This window comes from Plectropomus leopardus, chromosome 21 (assembly GCF_026936395.1).
Source record: "Plectropomus leopardus strain MGB_pleo_1.0 chromosome 21, ASM2693639v1, whole genome shotgun sequence".
NCBI lineage: Eukaryota > Metazoa > Chordata > Actinopteri > Perciformes > Serranidae > Plectropomus > Plectropomus leopardus.
In genome coordinates this window covers 20304569-20316754 of record NC_142196.1, presented here as the reverse complement: position 1 = coordinate 20316754, position 12186 = coordinate 20304569, and the positions used below count along the sequence as shown (strand labels likewise).

The window sequence follows — 12186 nt, the reverse complement described above, 5'->3', positions numbered from 1 at the left end:
TATGGACTGAATTTATAAGCTCCACTCAGACACACAGGACACCTAATTAAGGACAGGTGTGTGGCTTAATTAAGCTTAATTTGTGGCTGGTGCATGTTCGGTTAAAACTAAATATTTGACACTGTTAAATATTAATGTGGCTTAAACATTGAGGAAATTAAATCCTGGACAGTTAACAGTATTCCTCACAAATGTTATTTTTTGCTAACAATAGTGAGGAGTTTTAAATGATCTTTCATCAATGAGCAGCAACAGTCAGTTGCTCTTAAAAGCCACCACCATGGATCACTGATGATCTCAAATTACAGCCAGGTGTGTCATTTGGAGATGCCAGTCTTAGAGGAGTCTTTATAAGTAACCTCTGCTCTGATTTTAAAGAAACTACGACTGGCCACAATGCATAAAAGGACAAAACTACTAAAAGAATATCTAATAGAGAGACTGCTGACTGTAGAGGTTCAAATAAGTTCTTCATGTAAAAAAGGAAAATGAGGAAATAAATAAAGATAAGTCCTGCTATTACAGATGGTGCTTAACACACAAAAACTGCAGTTTCTACCAGGGAAAATGTCATCCAATAAATGCCCAGATTTAATCTTCTTACAACCTCGGAAATTACAAACATGTTAGATAAACTTTAAGTCCTTCTTTGAGTGAACAATTGTGAGTAACAACTCATAAAATTGACTTTATTCTTGTAATATTACAACTTCAACTTTTTTTCCTGTAAGTTATGACTTTTATTCAATACTACTTTATTCTTGTAATATTATGAGTTTATTCTCAAAATTACAACTTTATTCTCGTAAAATTCCTACTTTTTCTTGAAATGTATTTTTTTTGTCTTTAACATGGCCCTCATCCTCCATCATACTAAGGGACAAATATATATATAAGCATTTTATGACAGAGAATTAGGGCCATGCAAAAGAACAAAAAGTGTTAGATTTCAAAAATAAAGTTATAATATCAGGAGAATTAAATCGTAATTTCGAGGATAAATTCGTAGTAGAAAAAAAGTTGTAATATTTTGAGAAAAAGTAATAATATGACAGTTAACTTGTATGGTAGCCTACTTGGCAAATGGAGACAATGGTTACCAAGGAGGACGCCTGTGTTCTTGCCTGTTTTATAGTTTTCTTAGTTTATTTCCATAATATAATAAAATTACAACTTAATTCTTGTAAAATTCAGACTTTTTTATTCTCATAATATTACAAAATTATTCTTGTAAAATTAAGACTTTTATTCATGAAATTACTTTAGTTATATTACAAGATTATTTTCATAAAACTACAACCTTTTTTCTCATATTACAACTTTTTTTCTTGAACTCTTATTTTTTTTCCCCTCAAAGTGACCCTAAATCTCCATCACACCTTTTAAAATTAAATGCTTTCAATCATTAGTGTTTTTGTGTGTGTGTGTGTCCCATTTTGCACCACCACTCCCCTCTCACAAGTAACGAACAGTCCCTTAGTTAGACTCTTTCGTGCCACCTACAGCGTTTTTGAGTGTATTTTAGCTTCTTGCTCAAAGACACTTCGGTAAAGTGAGTAAACCTTGGAAAACCGGTCATACATAAACATTTTCTGAAGGTTAGAGGACCTAATTAAGGCCGCGGCGGGACCATGAGGTGACACATATTAATAGGCTAGGTCAGTTGTAATCCGGTGGAAACGGATGTTAAAACTATTCAGCGGGTCTGCACTGAGCGGGCGGGGTTACGTGCAGTGAACGAAAGAAGGTGAAGAACTCCCCCCTCCGCGCTCAGAGGTGAACAAACCGAACCGCCCTCTGGTTTGACGGCCACTATGACGCTCAGTAACTAACCCGGAAACAGCAACAGCAAATCGCTTTTCTTCTCCTTTCAGCCGCTGCTTTCTCTCCAGCGTGGTGTCCAGACGTCGCCTCCAGTGTTTTCTCTACGAGCATCAAGGTAAAAACACTGAAAACTAGCGCTTTACCTCTTCATTTCCCCTCCCTCCTAAACTAACCGCTTTCCCCGTCCACCGGTTGCCATTCAGCGCCGGCTTTGTTTTGTTATTTTTTTGTTCCTCGGAGGCAAAATTAATGATAAATTGACGCGTCCGGCGAAAATCACACCCGCGTATCGTAAAGTTGTTGTAAAATTCAAACTGAGTGAATTATTTGTTTGTGTTTTTAAGTTACACCATCGATGCCCCGTTAACTTCCCCTTTTTTTCTGAACAACGGTCTCAAGGTAACGTTAGCTGCTAGCTGCATGTTTCCTTCATTTGGACTCAATGTTACATGTTTGACCCAAAAATCACCATAACAGCAGGTTTATCAGGTGTGTTTGTCTTGTTTGCTCTATAAAACCAGGTAATATACTCAGTTATAAAGTAACCGTGTGGCTCGGATTAAGACTGCTCGCTTACAGGCAGTGAATGATGCATCATTAAAGCTGCATTAACGGAAATGCACACACTGACAGCTGCTAAGAGCTGGTTTGTCTTTGATCATTTTCATGCCAATCAATACATTTAAAGGAAAAATATCACATATTTCCAAACTGTGGATCTGGCATTGGTGAAAGAGGTACTATCGGGTTATTTTCTTAAGTAAAAATAGTAATGCTATAATGTAAAAACACTCCTGAAGTCCTGAATTCAAACTATTGTTTGAGTAAAAGTGCAGCAGTGCAAATGTAATGTGGAAATTCTCCTAAATCCTAATACAAGATATTGCTTAAGTAAAAGTACTTTCAGGTCATTTAGTTAAGTAAGATATAATGTACAATAGCTCATGATTTCAAAAGTCCTGATTTCAAAAGCTTGCATGAGTAAAAGTAGTATAATCGTGTTATTTACTTAAAATAAAAAAGAGAAGAAATACTGTAGAATGTAGGAGTACTTATGATCAAAATATTGGGTGAGTAAAAGTACAGAAGTACTAATATGTTATTTACTTTTACTACTGAAAAAATACCAACAGTATAATGTAGAAATACTCCTGAATTCAATATCTTTCACGAGTAAAAGTACAGAAGTACCATCAGAAACTGTACTACTATTATATTATTGAATTATATTAATTATAATTATCGATGCATTATGATTCAAGCACAAATTTAATGTTATTGCTGGCCATGACAGTTTTACACACTGTTAGATAGTTTTATTTACTGTATAATAATGCATCAGGTTACATCCTCTCATTATAGATTGATAAATTAATCTCAATCTGCAAAATAGCCAGTAACTACAGTTGTGAACCAAATGTAGGAGCACAAAAAGTGCAGTATTTCACTTTGAATTGTATAAAGAATATCAAGAATACCTCAAATTTGTACTTAAGTGGAGTACTTAGATAGCTGTACTCTACCACAGGCTCACTGATGAGCCTGTCAGACTGTTGTTTCATTTGAAAGTAGCTCACTGAGTGGACTAAAGTTTCCTCTTTGCATCAGTTTTCTGTATAAATCTGCCCTAGCGTGGAAGTATATGTTGTTTCCTTTCCGCCCAGCCTCTGCAAAGGTCTTGAAAGTGGAAGTGAAATGTCCCGGAAAGCCGGATTTGATGGCGTGTTGGGCAAGTCTAACTCTGTTGTGGTTGTGATGCAACGTCTTTTGTCTGAGAAGTCTCACGGTCTCTGCCAATCTGCTTGAGCAAATTGGGCCAATTTTGCTACACTGAGGCTGGTCATGCACGGGGACTCATCCATGAGCTCAGAGATATTTCTGGTAAATGTGCCTCCTTTTGTCACCAGAAAATACTCTACAGGCGCAGCTGTTGGTGTGTCTTGGGTGAGAAAAGACTACTGGTGCTGGTGCGTTGAGCTTTTTTTTGTATGAAAAGCTGTGAAGTCAGTGTAAAAAGGCAAACCCACTTTCACTGTGTAAAATAACATGCCTGCAGGTTATTTCAGTTGTCACCTTTTGCACTTTGTCTTCCTTAAATCTGCTACTGCACATTTTGAAAGAAGGAAGTATCACCTTTCTCTTACTTCGTTCACAGATGGACACAAAGGCACGCTCTCACAGTTTGAGTCAGTAGATCTGTAAATATGGGCTGGAAAAAGACATGACAACACCTGACTTGTGCCACAGTTGTACAACTTTTTAGACATGGTCCAACTTGTTTTGCCATGTCTCATAGTCTCTCTGCCGTGGCGTGAACAGATAGATGAAGTGACTTATCAAGGGCTTCAAAGCACAGCTAGCACAGAGCCAATTCTTCCTTATATTGCCTGTAATAGTTGCAGCAGCAGTTACAAAGATTGCAAAAGTGAGGGTCTACTTGCAACAAGAAAGTGAGATCTGGTGTTAGGTAACTAATCTGAGCTTTTTCTCAAAACCTTGGCGTGTGGACCAAGCGTGAAATGAGAATACGGCTCATTTGGCACAATGTATTGTCTCGTAAACCCCAGTCTAATTCAGGTAGAGGCATGCAGGTGCATTCAGACTTTTCTTAAAAATAAAACACTGCAGTAACATAGTCATTCAAAGCAAACATTAAGAACCTATAGATTAGGATTTAGCTTTTACATGTTTTTTTTAAACAACATTTTTATGTAAATTTCAACTGCACATAAAAAAAATGCACATCAATACTACAAATATACATCCCCTCACATGGTCACACACTCCCACAAAGAAAATAAAATGAACAATAACAATGATAATTATATCAATAATAACAGATTACAAATCAACTGAAAGACATAAATTAATTAGATTAAAAATAACAATAAATAAATACATAAATAAAACAATGAAATGGAAAATTTAAAAAATATAAAGAAATAAAAAAAGTAAAATAAAAACTAGAATAGCAAGAAATATAACAAATATCAGAGTAATAAAATAAAACAAGATAAAAAAAACACAGGCAGGATTATTACTTTCATCTTATCCATATATCCATCAATTAGAAATATGATAAATAAGTAAAATAATAAAGAAATATAAATAAAAAAATATATAAGAAAAATTTTATTAAAAATATAAATAAATAAATAAATAAATAGTAAGTAATATAACAAACATCAAGGTAACAAAACATGAAATAAAGCCAAAACAAAGGCATGATCATGTTGCCCATATAACATCTCCCTCTCAGTCAGCGATTCATGCCTCATTGGCAAAGAAGGACATAAATGAGTCTCAAACAAAAACAAACTCCTTCTGTTTACCTTCAGCAATATATGTCAACTTTTTCCACGTTTCAAATGATGGCGGTTCTACATTTGCATGGAGAAGAGCTTTTAGATGTTACTAATATAATCTGGCTGTAATCTTGTCATACATCTTTTGACTCCCAGTCTTTCTCTATGTGAGGATGTTGTTGACATTAGATAAGACTTGTCAGTGCTTTACATCAGTGTTTGCATTATGCGTGCTTGAATAACAATGGAGGCAGAGATGTGCTGAGTATGATTAAAATAGTCTCTCATTGTGCAAACGTACTGAACTCTATTGACCCCTGAGAAAGCCTGTGCAAGAGAATTTTCCACATACTTTCTCCAGCAAATGTATTTTCGAGTTTGGACAACTGTAGACACTGTAGGCGGGGTGATAACACGAGGGCAGAGTCAGTGTAATGGTAGTTAATTTGAATTATTAATCATTTTTCCAGGAGTCCTCCCAAGGACCTTTAGGGCTGAGTTGCAGAGACGTTTTCATGTCACAGACTTGCAAACAGATCTGCATTTTAACATCTTAACCCTTTGAAACCTGAATTTGAAATATGAGTTCTTTGAAAAAAAACATGGGGGGGCGGCAATTTAACGAAACATGACCCGTAAGCAAGACATTTAAAAGAAAATACCCTAAAACTAATCTAAAAAAATAACATTAAAAAAGATCCAAACATAACATAATTTCAAATATGGAATTTTAAATAGCCTATAGTTTTCTAGACATTTTTTCCTTAGCCTTTCTTTTTAATTATTTTTAATAATCCCCTCTACCCTTTTTAAGAACAATTTTCAGGTTATTTTCTTAACATCTTTTACAAATTTCTTGCTGTTTGTGCAACATTTCTTGCTGAGTTGGCCGTTGCCTTTATGTTTCAAGCAAAAACATTTGCTCGGGTTTCAAAGGGTTAAATAGCTTCTGAAATTAGTTTGAAAGCAACACAAGAAAGCTGATGTCGGTTCCAGGTTTGAAAGAGCCGAATGATTATTTTTCTGTAAACTTTATATTATACAGTAAAATCTTTGTTGCAGTATACATATTTGGACATTTTCTCATGAGGAATAAATCGTTCACTGGAATGTCCTGAAGTCGCCGAGGGGTCCAGTGAGACCCAGCTTTGCAACCCACTCCCTCAAACACACCCAGTGTCACTGAGCTGCCGGCCTCAGGTTGGGTTACTGCAGTTATTCTCGGTATGAGCTTCACTGTCTCCTGCTGACAGTCAGACTATTTATTGTATTTCCGGCAGAAAGTGGATCCACTCAAGCTAAACGTCTCGCCTAGTTGAGTCATTGTTGCAACAGTTAATGTACCATTGTGTGGTTTCACTGTATTGTTGTGACATTTCAGGCAGCCAGCGTGTTTATTTACTCTACAGTGACTGGAAGACTTTAATACTTTTTGTACTATCAGCTGCAAGTCACCTTTTGTGGTAAATGATTCACCAGAGTGAGAATTTATGATTGATTCATCTTTTTATTTAGTGCTTGTGCAGGTTGTTTTTGTTTTTGTGATCTATGGTGGGAGGACACAGTAGCATGAGCACTTGTGCAACGTATTGTAATGCAGTCTAAAACAACCGCAGGCTTAAGCCAACACCTCTCTGACACAGACCCCACCACAACTGTATTCTCAGATTTAGAAATCGCTTTGCATCACATCAGTAGAGTTTATTGTGTCCACCCTGCCTTTATTCCTCACACTGCAGGCAGCCATAAACTGTATAAATTAGGGGTCGACAGATTAATGGCCTGGCTGATTATTGGGACCGATATTTGGCATTTTGCAGATTATCCGTACCGGTATTTTATTATAATGACCGCCAATAAGATTAATCCATAAGTGCAAAGACAGTGTCGGCATGGGAGGAACTTTTACTTTGTAAAACCTCAGGGGACTTTTTTTATTCATTTATTTAATTCATTTTTTATTTAAATAAGAAAAAAGTTTGTGCTGGAGTTTGTTATATTTCAATTTCTAAATATTGACAGAAAGATTTTCATTTTTATTGTAAATGCATATTTGTTCCAAATATCGGTTATCAGTCTCATTAACTACAAATAAATAACAGACACTGTGACACTCATAGTTTGTGGATTTTTCTTTTGAAGCTAACCATCATCACCATCATCACCATCTTGTTTTTTTAGACCCAGAAGTGACCATATTGGACAAGAGGGTGGCGTTAACCCTATCTAGCTGCTAGCTTAGTAAGACATGGATGTATAAAGTTAAACAGCATTGGAGGCAGGACCGTTTTTATTCCTATGAAATTTGCTCAGTGGTGCGTAAAGCCAAAAATGCTTGATTTCCGGGTATGAAATTACCCAGATCTCCCACATTAGACTTTACTGTGGCTGAGCGTCTAACTTCCGGTTCAGCGCTCTGCTAACTTGATTGGGGATGAAAATGATTCAATTGTTTGGCTTTTTTCTGACTTTTGTGATGTTATTGGACTGAATCTCAAATCCTGATTTTGCGAGGTTTGTGACGTCCAAAAGATCATATTCACAGATTTACAGATGTCTCTTTCACAATATAAGTCTATGGGGAAAAGCGTCTTTTGGCCCCATGATGGACTTAAAAATTGTAATTCCATGTTTGGCCTCTGTAAGATCTATATTAAAGTCTTTTGCTGTCCCTCGGGGCTTACAGTAATCACAGTGTATTTACAACTAACGCCATTATCACGCCACGGCTTAATGAAGCAGAACTCGGTATCATTTCATTTCTACAACGCTTTCTGTTGTTTATGGTTTTAAAGGTACTTGGCTTTCAATCACAGGGTTGTGTTGTGTTGTAGAAATGATGTCATTTGACAATTCATTCAAATCCACACGCCTCTGTGCCATGAGAGTAATCTCATTTTCCTGCTGAGTACACATACTCCCCCTTCCACTGTTATTGCATGTCTGCTCTTGTCCACAAGCAGATCATGAAATGATGACATGCATGAGTCAAGCAGTAGGAAAGAGTGACTGTGCCCCCCTTCAGAGTAGGTCTGACTGTTTCTGCGCATGGCTGAATTATTAAAGAGCAGATATCACAAAGGCGGGTTTCCATTAACCCTCAAACTGCGCAAATTGAAATTGCAAATATAATATTGGTCTATTGGAAACATGTCAATGTCGAAAAAGAAGAACGTTTATCGCAGGAAAGGTTTTAGCTCCCATGATGGTGTTTCAGATTTCGATTTGAAAAAGCCATATTTTGCAAAACTGCCTTTCTAGGTCACATGATGCTATGGCTGTGTGCTTGTTGGTAGGAGCTGGCTTCCTCAGGCATGATGCAGCAGGTGCTTCAACAGATGTTATTGCATCGCATAACTTGAGCATCAAAAGTTGAGCAGATCATCCAGAAGTTTTGAATCCACAATTCCTCTGTGAAATCATTTCCTCTGTGAAATCATGGACTTTCACCTCCCAGAAATCCCTCATACGTGGCCGCTCCCACATATAAGGGGCTTGCCTTTCCCTTATCGGTTGCATAACACACCTACGTCACCTTTGAGTGGAAATAGTGACGTCTGGTGCGGTGGCTGCTATAGAAATACACCTGCTAATGTTTTGAACATCCATTCCCATGCTTCTTTAAAGAGGAGATTTGCATAATATTGTGAGAAAAGTGGCATAACATCACTCAGTGGAAACAGTCATCGACATTTTGAAAAATATCGCTTAATTTTTTCACAAATCTGTAATAGAAACCCGCCTAATGTCAAAATCTATTTTAGAATCTAATTTTAATGACTGCATGTGTTTATTTGCCTCATGAATGTCCCTGCTGCTCTGAGAGGTATTCGGTAGTTTGTTGATTAACACATGCTGACTGTTTTGCTGTTAAATAAGCAGAGAATGACGGTCTGGAGCAGCGGAGGTCCTCGCTGTGGTGCTTTGTGTTTGCAGCCTTTGGCGGCGGCGAGTAATGTACTTTTAATGTGTGACTGATGTGTATGAGTCAGTATGTGTGCCAGTTTCTGATCTGCAGCGCTGGCTGTGCTGGTAGGCTGGAGCATTCCTCTCAACTTTCTCACTTCCGTCCTGTGATGTTGGCTTATCTGAAGCCCCGAGCATGCACATAATGAGAAGAGAGAGCAATCTCTGTTTTTCTCCTGCAGGCAGTCCATCCAAAGGACTCCAGCAGGATGCTTTCATTTGTTGCTCCCTGTATGCAGCAGCAGTATCTTCAGAGTAAATGCGGCACAAAAGCAAAGTGGACTTTGCATAGAAAATCTGAACATAACACTGTGAATAACCCACTCAAAAGGGAAAAAAAGCTTTGTGTGCCCCTGCCCCCACACCTTTAACACATGCACAGAGAAACACTTCAGGCTAAAATCTGAGAAAATCTACAAAAGAGACAGCAGAGATCAAGCTCTGTTTGAGGTTTTCTCCTCTGACAGCAGTAAAATCCTTTCGTAAATGTCCTGCTGTATTGCAAAAAATCCTGATCAAATCATGAGAACACTGTGACGGATTTATTGTCGTATGTTAAACCAGGCAGGCATGAGATCCTCATGTGGCCGCCCACATGTCGGTGGACACACAGAGCAGGGGTGTTGCCACAGATGGCAGGTCAGCATGCTACAAATTCAGCTTTTGCATGAAACTGTTGCTGTGTGTGCTGCCCCCGCACCAAACCTCAGTCTTTACATAGTGCTCACTCTGTCAAATGAACCTGTCCTACTTTTTACCCCAACTGCTCGTGCATTAATTAAACTGTCCAGATTTTGGACTGGATGACTGGAAAAAATGTCATGCAGGCCTATTTTAGGAAGTTCTATAAATAATAATATGTATCAAAGTGATGCATTTTGTTCTGTTTTATCATGGCAACATCGCTCTTGTAGTCAAAGCAGCAGAAAACTGGACTAAATGAGGAGAACCTAATACCCACAAATATGCACTTTCACATTGTTTATAGAACACAGAGCTCATTTTATTGGGTTACAGAAAAAATGGGATGTTTTCTGTGCTTATTTCAATGGTTCATATACAAATCAAAATTGCATTATTTAAAGATGTTTGCATTGTAATTGCATTGATTGCATGCCGCAAACTAGTTTTGAATCCAGCTGAAATGCACGAGTCCTCAGCAAGTCCTCTGCTGTGACATTTCAGTTGGAGGATCTCCCGCTGCATGTAACTGATCTGAGGTTTCCCTTAATGAAATGATTTTCCACAGAGGCTCGTCTGTGCTCTGTGGGTTTCAGTCAATCAGTCTATAATGTCCCTCCTCAGCCCCTCAGCTCTCACTCACCAGTAGGGGCAGGGGGAATATACATTGTCATGGCAACTTGAGTTTTATGGAAGTTTTATTCAGTAAAATGAAACACCCCGAGCACCAATTGAATCTAGTAAAATCTCAGTGTCCCTTGCTTCAGTTTGGTGTCACTTGTGAAAAGTAGTTATTCTGTTATTAAGTACATGCTAAGTGGTAGACGTAAGCTTCTCTACTGTGTAGCCGACTTTAAAAACAAGACTGCATGTCAATTATAGTTTTGGGTAGGGCTGTGTCCGGGCAAGAATCTGGAGATACGATATAAATCACAATATAGGGGACACGACTGAATATGCTTTGATACTGAAGGTGATTAGGAATGTCAGTTTTGGTTTATTTGACCTTTGAAAGCCCGGCACTCATTAATCAATATCTAACTGTTAATTTTCAAGAAAAAAACACAAAATGACGTGAAATACAGGAGGGCTTTCCTTTTAGTCCGGAGCTTCGTTGACTCAGTGAGCTCTAGCGCCCGATTTCAAAGCGCTATCAATTTACAGGTGCAGAAATTTGAGTGTTTTGTGTTGTAATCTCTAGCCTTTAATTTTATTTTCTGTTGGCTTTGCTGACAGATGTCTAGCTCTCTGCGTTAACGTGCATAAAGATAGTGACAAACATCTGGTCTCTACCGGTTAGCTCGTTTTAGCCTCATTTGCAGCTCATTTGGTGAGTCTGGTAATCTTATCCTTGTGGTGAGACAGTGTTGCTTTGGAAACACAGTAGCCACCCTCTTGTCTCTGTTGAGCCCTGCAAAACCCCTTTAGCATGGTTAACCAGGTTAGCACTGGTACCTGTGCTGACAAAGTTAACTGTGCTAACAGAACTAAAAGTGATAACATACTTAACAATGCTAAAAGGGGTTTTGTGGTTCAGGGTGGGCACAATGTTTCCAGTACGAGCTGAATGATCGGCACAGCTTGCCGGTCTTCACCTGACCTGGTTCCTGCAGTACAGTTACCTGAAGAACAGCAAAATTAAGCCATAGGCCGACATGTGTAACAGGTCAAAAATATTCTCGGCTGTTAACAGATTAACGGTTAACTGTTGTAATCGCTTTAGGTGATTTTTTTTTTCTTGGAAATCTGATTCATAATCTGAGTCATAAGGCTGAACATAAAGTAAAACACTGAAGGGGATATATACAGTGTTTGAGTATTGATACAGTATCATAAAACATATTATCGTGATACTCGTCTTACGCCCCCTCTTTCTGGTTCCTAAATTGAAATGCAGCCTAATTTTTTCATAGAACTAATTGTAAGTTACTACAATATTATCCATTTTATGAAGCCCTAATAGTGTACTAAACTTTACACTAATTAGTTTGCTTATTAAGTACACCAAGCTAAAACTAATAGTCTAAAACAACAATACACAATTAATCTTACCTCGATTATTAACCTTATGACCATTTTGGAGGATGTAAATTGTTCTGCTGTCGCACTTGCGCTGCTAATATTGTCCAGCCCATTAACACTGATGTGGTTAGACTGAATAAACTGGTGACTGAGCTTATGTATTATGCATGTGTGCTAAAAGGACATGCTCCACATATAGATCCTATTGATTACCTCAGTGACCTGCTGCATAGTGAGACTTAGCACATGTCTGCAGCACACATGGTTTACAGCAGGCCCACACATGTTGGCACACATTTATTGACCCTTTCATGTGATAGAGTCGATTAAAACTAAACAAATGTTGCCGTATTGCTGCTACAAACTGAAGATATGAAAGCACAGATTA

At 37.9% G+C, this 12186-nt stretch overlaps 1 protein-coding gene across 2 annotated transcripts in view; it reads left to right on the top strand.

The window, feature by feature from the left end:
* Positions 1–1790: 1790 nt before the first annotated feature.
* cyribb (CYFIP related Rac1 interactor Bb) overlaps positions 1791–12186 on the top strand; it is a 43946-nt gene continuing 33550 nt past the window's right edge. The window contains exon 1 of one of the 2 annotated variants that reach the window (XM_042510253.2): positions 1791–1939. The gene's annotated coding sequence lies outside the window, so the exon portion shown is untranslated. The remainder of the gene's footprint in view (positions 1940–12186) is intronic. The other variant, XM_042510252.2, reaches the window with a different exon arrangement.